At 43.6% G+C, this 14,938-nt stretch overlaps 1 long non-coding RNA gene across 1 annotated transcript in view; it reads left to right on the forward strand.

Annotated features, from left to right (window-relative positions):
- Positions 1 to 3,646: 3,646 nt before the first annotated feature.
- LOC148224125 (uncharacterized) overlaps positions 3,647 to 14,938 on the forward strand; it is a 36,067-nt gene continuing 24,775 nt past the window's right edge. The window contains exon 1 of the long non-coding RNA XR_015802828.1: positions 3,647 to 3,888. This is a non-coding gene — a long non-coding RNA (uncharacterized LOC148224125). The remainder of the gene's footprint in view (positions 3,889 to 14,938) is intronic.

Here is a 14,938-nt window from a genome sequence, read left to right on the forward strand (position 1 = left end):
TTTCCTTGGTGCACCTGAAGATCTTCTTTACAAAGGTATCTGTCCTTCACACTTGTCAGCAGTCGCCGCCAGAGGCTGAGAGTTTCTTGGGTTCTCCCAATCCCCTGGTCAATGACCACATCCCGGGACAGAGATCCCAGTTGCCTGGCCTCACATCCATCCAGAATGGTGTCATTGGCTGCAGCGTCCCAGATGCGGAGCAGCCAGGTCAAGATGGACTCATTTGTCTGGCGGGTGAATTCCCTCCGCAGGTCACGCAGCTCACCCAGGGATAGAGAGCGAGTGATGATCTCTGGCTCTGTCACTTCTGCTGGGTGCGAAGGTCCTGCCACGTCCTCGTCAGTCACTATGCGAACTGATTTGCTCTTTGATTTCTTCTTCTGAACGGGCGCAACTGCTACTGGTCTAGGCTGTTCTGGCTCAGTGATGGTTTGTGTGGAGATGCTGATGGTGCTTCTGGCTTTTTTCTCCTCTGTGGCAGACTGCATAGACACGGACACCGTTGCTTTGCTTTTGGCTTTTTCCTCCTCTGTGGCAGTCTGCGTAGACACGGACACTGTTGCTTCGCTTTTGGCTTTTTCCTCCTTTGTGGCAGTCTGCATAGACACGGGCACTGTTGCTTTTTGTTTGGTTCTTCTCCTCTTTGTGACATTCTGTGCAGTCGTGGACGAAGTTGATTTGTTTCTTTTTTCCTCTTCCTCAAGAATACGCATCAATACGCCATGTAGTGTTCTGTTTCTAAGCATGTTGTAGGCTGTAAAAGCTGTGCAGAGGAGACAAAGCAGAACTAACAACAATATTGTGCTGTCCTTAGCATCCAGCGGGAACTCAACATTTCCAAAAACTACTGTATCAGGCCGGAAAGATTGGAAAAAATCATCCTTTACCCCTCCCCCCAAGGGCTGGGTGTGATTGTTAAAACCCCGGATGTAGCAACCTAGACTAGGACAAGCAAACAAAGTCGAGTATATATTCCGGATTATGTTCATTGCCTCAGAGGTTATCATGCAGTAGACATAATAGGCCAGTAAAGCAATTTTTATACCATATCCTGGTCTACACAGGAGCATTACAGCTGGCAGATAGTTCCCCATGTGTGGAAAAATATAGAGAGCAAGATATAAAACCCATGTAAGCATGTTGAGAATCATGGTGAAAACAAAATTGTAATACTGACTTTCCTCAGCACCCTTCGTGCCCCACGTTGGGCGCCAATTAATGTGTTGGTTTGAAAGTAAAACCAGTGCGAGACTCCAAGTCAGTAACACAATTTAATAGGAGAAAAGAGAAAAAAAATAAAATACATGCAATAATATAAAAGAAACAACCACCAACACAGTCAGAAATACAACCTGACACCCTGTCAGTCCGGGTGTTGGTAGCAGTCCGTATAAATGGTGGCTGCAGTCCTCCTGGATGACAGATGTGGTTCTGTTGAAGCAGTGCTCCTGTAGAAGGTGCAGTTTTCCTCCGAAGATCCAGCGATGATGTGGAAAAAGGTCCGACTTTCCTCTGGGATCCAGTAGAAAGGTCTGCCCTCGGGTCCCAAACCCCAGTTTTTTATCTAGGTAGGAAAGGCTTGGCTCCTGCCCCTGGTTGGGGCATCTCCCAATGGGGTGATGTAATCTTATCAGTCACACAATAGGACTTAATGGCCCATTAACAGAATATATCTTCTGGAGGAGGGATGGGTTGTGAATAGATAACGATGATCATCCCCCCATCTTATCAGATGGCACATCAGCAGAGGATATCTCCCACAGAGATAAGGATCACCACCCCTCCCACATTTTAACAGATGGTGATAGAATACACATTTTTGCATTGTACCCCAGGACAAAAAATAATAAAGGGCCTGGGAGTGGAAACCAGCAGAATTGTATCCCACATTAATAGGCCAAATCCAACTGCTAATTATAAAAAATTCCTCCAGTTCTCTGACCTCAGTGCAGCTGCAGGGGGATGGTGTTAGTGGCACCACAAGGGCCTGGGGCGGACTGGGCAGACTGGTCTGGGGTGGCTGGCTTCAGGAGGGCTCTTGGGTTTAACCAAGCTGTCCTGCACATCTCCCAGCTCTGGGCATGTCCCCTAGCAGCCAGTGTGGCCTTGTGACTGTCCATACACAGGACCAGCTCAGGTGCAGGGCTGGGTAAGGGCAAATCTGTGCTCCAGAGGGCCATGCCAGGACACAAGAGCAGTGAAAAGCTCCAAGGCATCCCCCTGCCTGCGCTCCCAGTGTGGGAGCTGTCGACAGATGGTTTGCATGTTTGAAAAATCAAAGCCAAGATTTCTGCGGCCATGTGGGGTACCCCAGAGAGCCCCTCCTTCCCAGCCATTAGCTCAGGTAACACAAACAAGGCCAGGAAAAGCAGAAAAACAAACTTTCCTTCCAACTCTGCTGCCAAATGCTCCTTCACTGCCTGGCGTGGAAAGAAGAGTTCTGGCCAGATGGTGAAGAGGACCCCAAGGGTGCAGGCAGCCCAGGGACGAGTGCTGCCCACCTCTGCTCCCAGCTCTGCACTGTGATTTCCCTCTTTTCCCCACACTGCTCCAATATGGACTGGGAGCACAGCATCATTTTCTGGCTACACAGATCACATATTAATTTGAAAAGCAAACTCTGGGTGATTTAGCAGAGGAAGATGGAAAGTGGAGAGAATGTAGCAGCGAGTTTGGATTTGCAGAGGATGGTAAATCTTCAGGCATCCAGGTTTGTGGAGAAGTAGGCTCAAAAAAGATTTATACGTATTGCTCTTGCTCATTGAAACACAGATTACAAGTAATTCTAGGGTCTGTAAGGCTGGAGACTGGCAGTCTTACCTTATGTTATTCAAAATATGTTGTTTTCCTCTTATTCTTGCCTGTTTTTGCTTCTACAGAAATGCCTTGACAAGACATTGCAGTAATTCTCCCTACAGATATGATAGTCCATCTCTGGAGGGTTTAGAAGATACTTGCTCAAATAGGGAGGATTCACTGTACCACCAATTCTGTGAAAGTACTAGATTAGGGTATCAGTTATTATGTCTTATTACACAAATTACCATTTATATAATTGTAAGTCTGTCTCTACTGAGCAACCATTTTTATGGTGATGATCTTAGTATTTACATAAAAATTGTAGTACACAAGGTAAATTGTGTATTCTAACCTACAATTTTTGACAAGAATTTACACATGCACAATAACCTATCTTTTCTTCTTAAGCAACAGTAATCACAAGTAATGTGCAGAAACATTCATAACCACAGTCTTGCATGAAAGTTACATTTTTCCCTCCGTTACCTGCTGTAATTACAGTGAACATCAGTTCCACCATAGGTAGATACACCAGATTTTGTTTTCCCTTTATCCTCATACAATTTTAATGACTCTCCCTGCTTAGAATACAACATTTTAAATTAAAAAATTAAAAATTTAGAAGAAGTTTGTTTCCCTGACAACAGTGACAGCAACATTTAATTCCCCTCTGTGTGATTTGTAGATAAATATATACAGTTGCTGATACTAGTGAGATAACGTGCCTGGGGCTAATTGTGCCATTACAAATATTTGAAGCCTGAGCTTGATAATGTAGGTCATGGTGCTTAAATATGTATGAACTGAACTAATTTAACTTTCCTGCTGCTTGCCAGCATATTGACAGAACCTTTGGTAACGAAGCTACGTGATCGTCATGAAGCATCTGAATTCTGCTGGGAACAGCTGATCACATCTTGATCAGGCATTGTGGGGCTTTGTGTTTATTTGGATTTGTGGTGGCAGCTCAAAGGAAGAGGCTTACATGGGATCATGGGGCTTGTGAAGCAGATTCTGCTGTCTTCCTTCAGGCCCCTGGCTGTCTTCTCCTGGATTCCAGCTGTGGGACATCCCAGTTTGGCACATGAGGTATGTAACAGAGCTTTGCCTAAGTAAGCCCTGCATAAAGACGGCAGCCTTGATTCTGACTGACCAGTCCCCAGGATTGGTCCTGAGAGGAACTGTGTGTGTCTGGGTTTTGCTCAGAACCATGAACAGGAGTGCCCCACGGTTATGTTTGTAGTTTGGGGCTCTGCAGAGCAGCCACAATGTCATGTTGTGGTCATCCCATGATGGTAAGACTGGCCTGGATGCAGCCAGAGACAGGGTCCCCTCAGAGTAGCTGACAAGGGCCTTCTGGACTTTTTACATTTCACATTATTGATTTATTAAGATAGAAAAGATGAGGGAGAATGCCAAGCTGTTTGGTATAATCATTGCGTTTTGCCCGTGGCTGTATGAGAAATCATTGAAATTTTAAGCTTCCTGTATGCAAAGTTGTTCTGCTTACAGTGATCCCAAACTCTTGGTTTTGTCCTATCAAGCATCAAGCTCAGTTCTAGTGAAAGAAAACCCTTTATATACCCATCAACGAACATTTTTTTAAGCTCAGGACTCCTGGTTTAGCCTGTAAAGAGCTTTGGCCAGGCTCAGGGATGCTTTGCCTCTGAAAGCAGATTGCAGCTAGAAGAGAGGAAACCTGATTCCTTGGTTCTGCTCATCTCATCTCCAGGTAGAGCCTGGCTGGGGAGTGATTCCTTCAGCACTTTGACTTGGGGCAGTCCCTCAAGCTGGTGGCAAACAAACACTTGCAACATTGCTGAGTGACAGATTTGGGTATGGATTGAGTGATATGTTTAAGGTTCTTTTAGTTTCTCATCTCCACTTCTCATATTCTTTCATAGCTAATGAGGCAGGTGCTGAACCTAGTGAAAATTTACAGGTGGTTAAGCTAATGCTAATCCCAACCCCAGTGTCATGAAATCTTGGCAGAATTGTGGCCCTCTCCCTTTTGGAGTGGCACCAGCACATCATCTATAAGGCTGGGTCACCTGATGGCTGCACCAGCACAGCATACATGAATTTTCTTGGAGGCTTTGGTGGATGAAGAAGTTGGTTGTCCTCAATGCATCAGCAAAATCTTAAGACTGTTGAAGCTGGCTTCAATTCTCAACATGTGCCTGCTTCTGGGCCTTGGGTGAAGCCAGTGGTGTTACAGTGCTTTATAGAGTGTGAGGCACTCACCACGAGCTGTGGGGAAATATAATAATGAAACTGGCATATTTTAGGGGGATACAATTTCAGCAGCATAGAACACTGCTCCTGCAGGGCTCTTAGCTGGGAAATGGGCTGCCACAAGTCACCTAATAAAGCTGGGGGCAACGTGCTGTGATGAATCATGTTGGAAAAGTAGGAAAAGCAGACATAAAGGGAGAAGATGTAATGAGAAAGAAAAGGCTTGAAAACCCAAGCATCATGGTTCAGATCACATTAAAAGGATTATTTAGATGTGAGTAACGGGGTCAGAAATTCTATATCTAACTAGACAAACCATGTGCTGTCCTATTACAGCAAGTTCTGCTTTAAAGTTTTTAAGATTTAACATGCTGAAATAATGTTACACATAGCCAGCCTTGGTCCATGCCAGTAATTAGTTTGAGTGCAATTAATCTGAATGAAGATGACATCTTTTGTCAGCAACAGGTAATCCTTCCTAGCAAAGGTAAAGCTGAGCAAGCAATTGAAAGGGAAATCATTAGCAACATTCTCCTTCTCCTGCAATTTGTCTTCACATCCTGTTACTTCCCTGGATGGATGAGCTAAACACAGAGAATAACAAAACAAAAAACAGCCCTTTGTGAACTTCTGCAGCTGGTCTTTCTGGATGAAAGGAAAGCTTTCCTTTGTATATGTTGATATTTCTTGAATGAAATGTTTTGATGGTCCCTTAGGGATTTAGCTTGTCTCAAAATGAATGTGGAAATTAAAGGAAATATGAAATGTGTAAAGCAATTATATTGGTTGAAGAAAAATTCGTTACAGTGTGTTTGCTCAGATTTAGCATATTTAGATATATTTATGTCCATGACTTCTTTGTTGGAGTCTCAGTCAGAAATATGGCCCTTTTTTGGGTACCACACAGGAGGCAGCATTAGACAGTTTTCCATGGCTCAGCCATCCAGTTCTACCAGAGACTGTCTGGGGGCCTCTGCAGTAATGTCAATTAGCCATAAAAGTTGTGCAAACAAGCATTATGCCACCTCCTTATGCATCCCCTGTGGCTCACAGTGACACCGTAATGTCCAGAGCTAAATAGCAATGTCGGAGCAGCGCTGTCTTTTGCAGTTCCTCTGGTGATCTAAGTGGTGTTTTACTGGACATAGTCTCACATGGAAGCTGGGTTGTCAAATTGAAAAGAGGATTTAGCCTTTAGTATCCTTTCTCAGGATATGCTTCTCAAATTGGAATGCCAGTAGTTTGCATCTAATTCCTCTTGAGCTAAATATATTTGCTTTCAGTTCTTGTCTGTGCATTTCTCTCAGATGGTGTTTCTGCAGGTGATTGGGGAATCCCTTAGCTCCAGGGGATCAGCAGGCATTATCTGCCTTTCTGTCCTCAATTCCTCCATATGTTCATTTATTTACTGCCATTCTCTTAATTTTAAAATGGAAAAGCACAGATGTCTGAGGAGTGTCTGCCTTTTTTCCACTGTAATTAATTATCTATTATCTATTCAGGGTGCTGCATCGATGGCTCCATCAAGGGCCGTGTAACTCAGGGAGGAGATTCCCAAATGGAAATCCCTTCCCTGACCTCCCCAAGGGGCATGAAGTATGGATCTGTCCTACCCGTGTGAGATGGAAGAAGAAGCTTGAAAGCTCTTAGCACTGGCATCATGCAAACACAGAGCTGGGTGCAGGAAAAGGAAGCAACAATTACCACAGCCTTGGTGACAGCCTTGAAAGGGAGATAAGAATTAACAGAGCACTTAAATTTAGGGGCCAGAGAATGTTCCTGATCCCTTCTCTGCAGCACCACCCGGAAAATAAGTCCTGGTGTAGAGGGATAAGACCATGACTTTCTTCCTATGGGCAAATGCTTTCGCACCAGATCTTGTAGTATTTCCTATATAGCATCCACAAGTCTGAGATGAGTCTTTAGGTGCCTTTTTCCTAACCACAAATGATGCATCTCTTAACCCAGGGCTACAAATCTGATGCATGCCATCCATGTGGAACTGAGTTTCTTGGATCACACACCCTTTGATTGCATGCTCACATGGACTTTTCTGAGCACTGTCAGCAGCTGGGGGCATGCAGATCCATATCTAATACTCCTTTGCACAGAAATACTTCCTCCCTTTTGAAATGCTCTGGGTGCTCCACAGATGAAGGGTGCTCAGGGCACAGCTATGCATTTAACTTAGCTTAACTCATTTGTTCTTTAATCGTTCATTATCCAGATGGGAACAACTTCAAAGTGCTGTTCTCAGCAAGACACATTCCTTCCTATCACTCGAATATGCCCAAAGCCTGTTTCCTGAAAAACTTCGACTTTTTTTTCAAATGCATAGTATTTCAAAGTCAATTTATGGTTAGACCAGGATCGCTAGCAGTTAAATCCATCACGATCTGAAAGTGTTTGAGGGCATTTACCTAAGTCACATTGTAGGCATAAAGGGCTCAGCTGTAGAAGGCCTCCTAGTGTGCCCTGGCTCCACATAAAAGAAAAATAATGGATATTTTCATTAATAAAAGTGCCGACCATCATATGCACTCGTAATCTCAGAGTAATTAAACAGCTGGAGAGAATGATGATTCCTACCAAGACTCACTGTCCTCAAAGGGTCCTTTTTCTGTATGTTTGAACGTGTTGCTAAGAAATCTTGTAAATAATTATCATTCTCTTGTTAAAAAGCTGCCTTCTGGGGATAAAGCAAATAGCATTTTATTTGTTATTGTGTATCATGATATATAACACAATCTGATGAAAGGGAACGGTGTGAGATCTTGCAGATGAGCATTTCTGGGAGAAGTAACCCAATGATGAGGACTTGGACTGAGATGGAGGCACAGCCCTGCAGAGGTTTAAGTGTTGTGAACTCCTACCATGTGTCTTGTGGTGTTGGGGGTTACAAAGCACCACAGGCAGTGAGAATGTTTTGGTTCTCTCTGAGTATCAGCTTTCATCAAAAAAGTGTTTTATTTTTTACTCCAGTCCTCATGATGTAAGAAAAATGGTCACAAATGTGGCAGTGCAGGGTGAAAAATTCAACAAAAAGAGCTCAGGTTGACTTAACATTTATCTTGTGATTAATATTGGGGCTGAACTTGCCAATTTGTACTATTTGAAAGGCCAAATTAAATAACCTGTAACATTTTTATACTACCCTTCAGATGTGGATTGAAAAGCCCTTTCAGATGTGAAACTGTCTCTTGTGATATACTTGTGATAGAGTGTTTCTGTGAATTTGGGCTAATTTGGTCTTATTTTCCTATAGTGATTTTTCTTAATTCTGTCTCACTTTTCCATGAGTGATGGTCTGTACATGTGCACTTGCTCTCAGTGGGACCTATGGAACCCTGTACTATCCAGTTATTTCACTACAAAACTATCTGTCTGGGGATTTCACCTGCCTGAAAGTTAATCTGGTGAAGGGCATGTGTACAGAAAAGGTCTGACAACCAAGAAGTTATATTAAGAAAATTGAGCCAGGAAATCCCCCAAGACGAAGAGCAGCTCCATATATTCCCCAGCTGACTTGGCTCACAGGTCTTCAAGAAAATATCCAGCTTGAGAGAAAAAACGAGTGCCTTTCTCCTGCTAGTTTTTAAAAATTATTTTTGCTTGAGTAATGTCGAGCTCCTTTGAGGTATATATGTACAGGAATAAAATCATCAAATGAACATAGAACCCTAGAACCAGTTGGGTTCATTTCGTTTCAGCCCCTTCACCATGGGCAAGGATGTCCCCCCCCAGATCAGGCTGCTCACGGCCCCTGGCCTTGACCACTTCCAAGGATATCTACAATCATTTTATGATTTCTGTGTATAAATAAGCACCTACTGGGAGAGGTTGTGGTGGTCACAGTGAATTACTCAGCCTTGGAAGTGATGAAATGCAATCCCCAAGCAAATCCTGTGGCCAGATTCACTCAGCATCTCATCCCATAGTGCTGCTTTCCTCCCTTGCTCAGAAATAATAGGCATAACTTTTCACCAAGACACACAATTTTTATGGCAAACAAAATCACAGCAGCAATAAGAGTTAAGCAGTACACTCCAGGAATCTCACTGCTGTGTAAAATTAAATGTAGCAATGATGCTGTGCACTAATACTGGCATCTCTGGCTCCACTGTAAATATTTGTTCATATCACCATTTAGGAGGAAATTGTCTGTGAGCTGATGGTGGTTTAGCCCAGCTCCCTTGCCAAAATCTTGTCATTTTTTGCTTTACATTACCTCTCCCCAATACACACTCATCTTTTGCATGCCAAAACAGGATAAATGCTTTGTTAAACCTCAAGTGCCTGATCATCTCCTTGCAATACAGAGCTTCTTTCTGCTTCAATTTTTCCCAATTCCTCGATGTTTTCTAGTTCTTCCCATTCAATGCTATGATCCACAACTGTGCTGATAAAGCCTTTGATTTGCAGTGGATAACCTGCTCTCCTATAGATATATGTCTGTTTGAGCAAACTCTGTTGCCTCCATGTGTCCTTCAAATGTCCCAGATAGAGGCACTGTGGAAAGGTTAAGGGGAATGTGTTCTGGAAAGGTGCCAGGGGATTTATGTGGTGATGCTTTGAGGATGCACTTGAGAAGTATAAAGTGTGCTTGTCAGGTTTCATGGCTATGCTTAAAATCAACTCATCTCAGAACCTGTGAAAAATAAAAGGTTTTGGAGGAGCACGGGATGGTTCCCTTGGCAGCTCAATGTAAATCATACTGTAATCAGCTGTGCTTGCTCCCCACATCCACCTGATAAAGAGTGTGCTTGGGGAAGGGGTGATATTTAATTCATGAGCAGGCATAATTAAAGCAGATTCAATCTGCAAAATCATCTTGGGAAAGGGCTCTGAGAAATCCCTTTCTGCTTCTTCCTGAACCTCCTCCTGGATAAAGGTGCAAGGCAGAGACTGATAGCAATCTCTTCATCTGCTGAGATTCAGGTGCGATTTGCCCCTGCATCAGAGGTGAACAGCATCACTAACCAAATCAGACTAAACTGAGAGAGTGGCAGAGCTGAGGGAAAGGTGGGATCAGGGGACTTTCGAAGGCTGAAGTTCTCTTAGGGAAGATAAAAAAATGAGATCACTGACAAGATGAAGCACAGAAGTTGATAAAATCCTCAGACTTTGGATGATTTATGAGAGCCTAATAAAATGCAGCAGGTTTCCCTCATAAGGACCACAAGAATGAAAGCATGATTGGCAGCACAGGTAAGCCTTTCACCTGAAAGCTAAATTAGGAAGACATGGAAAATAAGCAATCCTAGGGCTTGGAAAGCCTATGCAAATGGCACTGAAGCAAGAACAGGAGGAGGGTTGTTTCCATGCTTGTCAAATCAGCCAAATCGGTTATTCACCATGTGGGTGGTAAAAGGCATTGCTGACCTGATCAAAGTCAAACGCTGTAGTCGGTGTTCTCCTCATCACACAACTCCTAGATCTGGGAGGTGTTTGGAGAACTGTGGATGTCGAGCACTTAATGACTTTGTCAGAAACCTGACTCAGGCTTATAGAAGTGCTCTGAATCCCTTCCTCGACCTGCAAACAGGAGCCAAGTCTTCACAGCTGTGACATCAATGTTTCTCACCTCTGGGTATGTAACCATCTTTTTGCTCTGTATGGCAGGTCTGTAAATCACTACAGTGCATTCACACCGACAGAACTGGAAAACATCATAGCCCCTTGTATTGTCTTCAGTCCTGTTGTATCTAGGACTAGATAGCTAGGCTTTCTTTTTGCTGTTTTTAAAAAGTATTTTTAATTTCTTAGGTCATCTCATTATTGCAGTATGTACATTTCACTCAAAAATAATACTTTTGAATTAGTGTCAAGAATGCTAACTGCTCTTTCACAAGAAGATTATTTACAAGCAGAGTGAGGAATCTTGCATGGGCACTGATAAAATTCAGAAGTCGGAGAGCTCAGGAGGAGACGGCTTATCAGCCTTTGAGGTTTTATTCTAAAATTCTTTTAAAATTACAGATCTTCTCCGTGATTATATTACAGGCCACTGAATAACTTTCATTTATGTCAGTTTGACCAAAATTTTGTCCATGTTATAGCTCAGAGAGATTGCAACTTTGATTACAGATAGGCTTGGAAGATGAAGATTCACCTTGATCTTGGAATATGAATCTTCCAAGAAGTTGATTAACTCCAAAGCTATATGGTCATAATCTCCTCTATTGCAGGAATAGGGCTTTGATGCCAAGTTCTTGTTTTAGGACTTCTGAAAGGAGGCTTTGCTCCACCACATAGCTAAACCTGCTGTGGATAAAAAAGGAAGACTAGATGCTGCTTTCCCAAGCTTACACTTTGAAGGTGATTTGACTGGAGGCTGCAGATGAAAAGCCAGATTTGCTTAGTCTTTGTCTTTTGAGAAATTACCAGAGTCTTTGAGGAATACTGCAATCCTCTAGGCTTGTTGTCCCTCTGACAATTGGCAAATTGACTTTTTATAATTTTAGGTTGTACTAAGAATATAAATAGGAGGAAATTGTGTTTATGAGAATGTAATGCTTCCTCAGAGCATGGGGCTAGCCAAGCCAAGGGCTGAAATATCGAACACCAACCAGGGGAGTGGAGAACAGGCAAACACCTAGAGCCTTTTGGTATTAGAAACATTTTCTTTCTTATTTTGTGTGCATGTAAAGAAGTTAATTATTTAACCAAACTGCCCTGCAATTTGTAATATAATGGCCCTGAAACTGAAAGAGGGGCATGAATTTTTACTTTCTATTGGTGTTCACATTGTATTTCTTTGCTGTGTTTTGATATCCAAACCCAAAAAAGTAAAGTTCTGTAATGCCATGCATGGACCAGCTGAGAAATACTTGACCTCTGGCCCTTGCCAAGAGCAAAGAGGTCAAAGACTGTTGTTAACACTCTGTTTGAACAGAAGAAAGTTGCTGAAACTGAGTGAGATGATGACAAAAGCCCGTTTCTGCTGGCAGAGGTACAAGAAACTCTTTCTAGACGGTTGTGTTTTGACACTGGCCAAACGCCAGGCACCCACAAAAGCCACTTACCCTGTTACAGCTGGGCAGAGGAGAGGAAAAAAATTAAAGGTTCATGAGTTGACATAAGGACTGGGAGAAAACACTCCAAGGGCAAAACAGGTTCAACTTAGAAGTAAAAAGTGAATTATTAATAACAAACTCAGAGGAGGATAATGAGAAGTAAAATAAGCCCTTAAAAACACCTTTTTCCCCCCAACACCTCCCTCCTTCCCACTGAAAGCTCAGGGAGACAGGGCCTGGGGGTTTGGTTGGTTCATCACCTGAGGTTTTCTTCCACTGCTCCAGAAGAGGAGTCCTTACCCTGTGAGACTGCAGGGTCCCTTCCCATGGGAGACAATTCTCCATGAACTTCTCCAGCATGACTCCCAATCTCCCGAGCAGCTGCCAAACCACACCTCCTGCAAACATGACTCCCTCCCACAGGCCCACAGCCCTCCCAGAAAGGCTGTGACGTGGATCTCTCTTTCCTTGGGACACAGTCCTCCAAGGACAGGCTGCTCCAGCCTGGAAGCAGGGACCCTCTCCCTCCACCAGGTCTCCCACTGGATCACAGCCTCCTCCAGGCATCCAACTGCTCCAGCATGGGCACCTCCCCCATGGGCTGTGGGTGGATCTCTGCATCCCCCATGGATCCCCATGAGCTGTGAGTGGATCTCTGTATCCCCCGTGGATCCCCACGAGCTGTGGGTGGATCTCTGCGTCCCCCATGAATCCCCATGGGCTGCAGGGTCACAGCTGCTTCACCATGGTCTCACCACAGCCTGCAGAGGAATCTCACCTGTGGCACCTGGAGCTTCTCCTCCTCCTTCTCCACTGACCTTGTTGTCTTCATTTTTTTTTCCCTCACATATTCTCACCTATTCCTCTTCCCTGGCTAGAAAAAACTGTATCCCATTTTGGTTTGATTTTCTTTTTAAATATGTTATCACAGAGGCATTACCAACATCTGTAACTGGCCCAGGCTTGGCCAGTAGCATGTCCATCTTCAAAGCCGTCAGGGATTGGCTCTGTCAGACATGGTGGAAGCTTCCAGCAACAGCAACAGGAGGCACCTCTGTGGACCCCTGCTACCAAAAACCATCCATGCAAAACCAACACATGCCTCTTGACCCGTTTCCTCCCCAAGTGTTGTTATTCTGGGATTACTTAATAATGCATAGCCTTGGAAAACATTTTATATCTTGCTTGCTTTCAAAATCAGGTGTAAGCTTTTCTCCTTCAGGGCTGCAGCAATGCAGTGTCCCAGGCAGAAATCACTCAAGCACCTTCCCTCTGTCACCAGCCAGTCCTGTCACCTTCCAACTCACGGACAAGAGCCTGTGCCTCTGGTCCAGCAACGGCACAGAGTGTGCAGGGGCCCCTCTTGCAGGAAGATGCTGCGTCAGTCACTGCCAAGTGTGGACTGTTCTCACCGTCTTTTGCATCCTGGGTTGTTTGCTTTATTGTTTGTTGGGCACAGTGAGCTCCTCAGTTTGTTTGCTGCAGGCAGAAGGATATTTATCACTGGGCAGCATATGCTTTTCTTTTGCAGCAAAGGCTTTACATGAACTTCTTAGTTTTCTGATTCTTCAAGCATCTTTCTTAAAATGGTGAAGGGAGGTTGCTTTCCTGACCAATCATGAAACCTTTGTCATGTTACCAAATTTCCTCCACTTCTACAAATGCTACCTTTCTGTTTAGTTTTTTTTCACACACTTAAAGTAGCAAGCATCTTCTCAAGTTCATGCACACTAAGCATGTTGGGTTCCTTTTGATTCCAGATGTAAATACTCAGCCTTTCCTTTATAGAAAGAGGGAAAACACAAGCCAATGTGGCAATTAGAGATCAGGAAGCTGATTGATTAATGCCCAATACAAGAGCTGAACAGAAGTGTTTGCATTAAGCACTTACCACTACTTATTCATCATGCCCAGACAGACCTTACTTTTAGCTCCACATCCCATGATAGAGGAAAGATACAAAGCCTTCTTTAAGCAGACAAGCTGGGAAGAGGTGAAAAATTAGGTAGTGCCTGTTTTACTATACTCTGCTGCCACAGAGGACCTCAAAAAAGTCAAATTGCTGGTTTGTTTCTGCACTCTTGAGGCATTTTTTGCAAGGTAAGATTTACTAACTGAGCAAATATTTCACATCAGCCTCTTCCAGCAGCTGTAGTCAGTGGTGGGCTATGCTGGGATGCTGCTTTTCTTCCATCTGGTTCCTGTAAGGATACATAAATACTAAACCTTACACTGAGGAAAGACAGCACTTGTATCATCACAGAATGGTTTGGGTTGGAAGGGATCTTAAAGTTCATCTACTTCCAACTTCCCTGCCATGATGAGGCACACATTTTACTAGATCAGGTTGCCCATTTTTGTTGGAGGGGCTAGCAGAAGGAAGCACTAATTGTGGATGATGACTTAAATAAAAACAAAATATATTTTATTTACTCTAGTTCTTTAAAACTGATGAAGAAGATAATAATGGTGTCTGCTGTTGGTTTGCCCTGGTTTTTTTGTGTCCTTTCTCCTGTTCACTGAGCTTGTCACAGTCCATGTGATGACCAGAAATGTTTTAGTGCATAAAAGCCTGCAGCTGACAGCAATATGTAATATATGAGATGTAGAGTCACAGCTTCTCCTGGCCTTCAGGTACTTTCTTATCCAGCTCCGACCTCATGCCAGCTGTGCACATCTGCTCCCAGATCCACAGTTACACGAGATAGGGCTGCATCAGGCTGATGAAAGCTATGGAAGGATGAAGTGGTGTCAAGCTGAGTCAGCAAACAGAGAGCTGATTTGGGAATGGTGAAGGAGCTCACATCCAGCTGCCTTCCATCAAAAGCACCTCTCGGCTCTTCAGAAATCTTGATTATTCTCTGGTACAAATTCACTGTTTGTGCCAC

This window comes from Sturnus vulgaris, chromosome 3 (assembly GCF_052056855.1).
Source record: "Sturnus vulgaris isolate bStuVul1 chromosome 3, bStuVul1.hap1, whole genome shotgun sequence".
NCBI lineage: Eukaryota > Metazoa > Chordata > Aves > Passeriformes > Sturnidae > Sturnus > Sturnus vulgaris.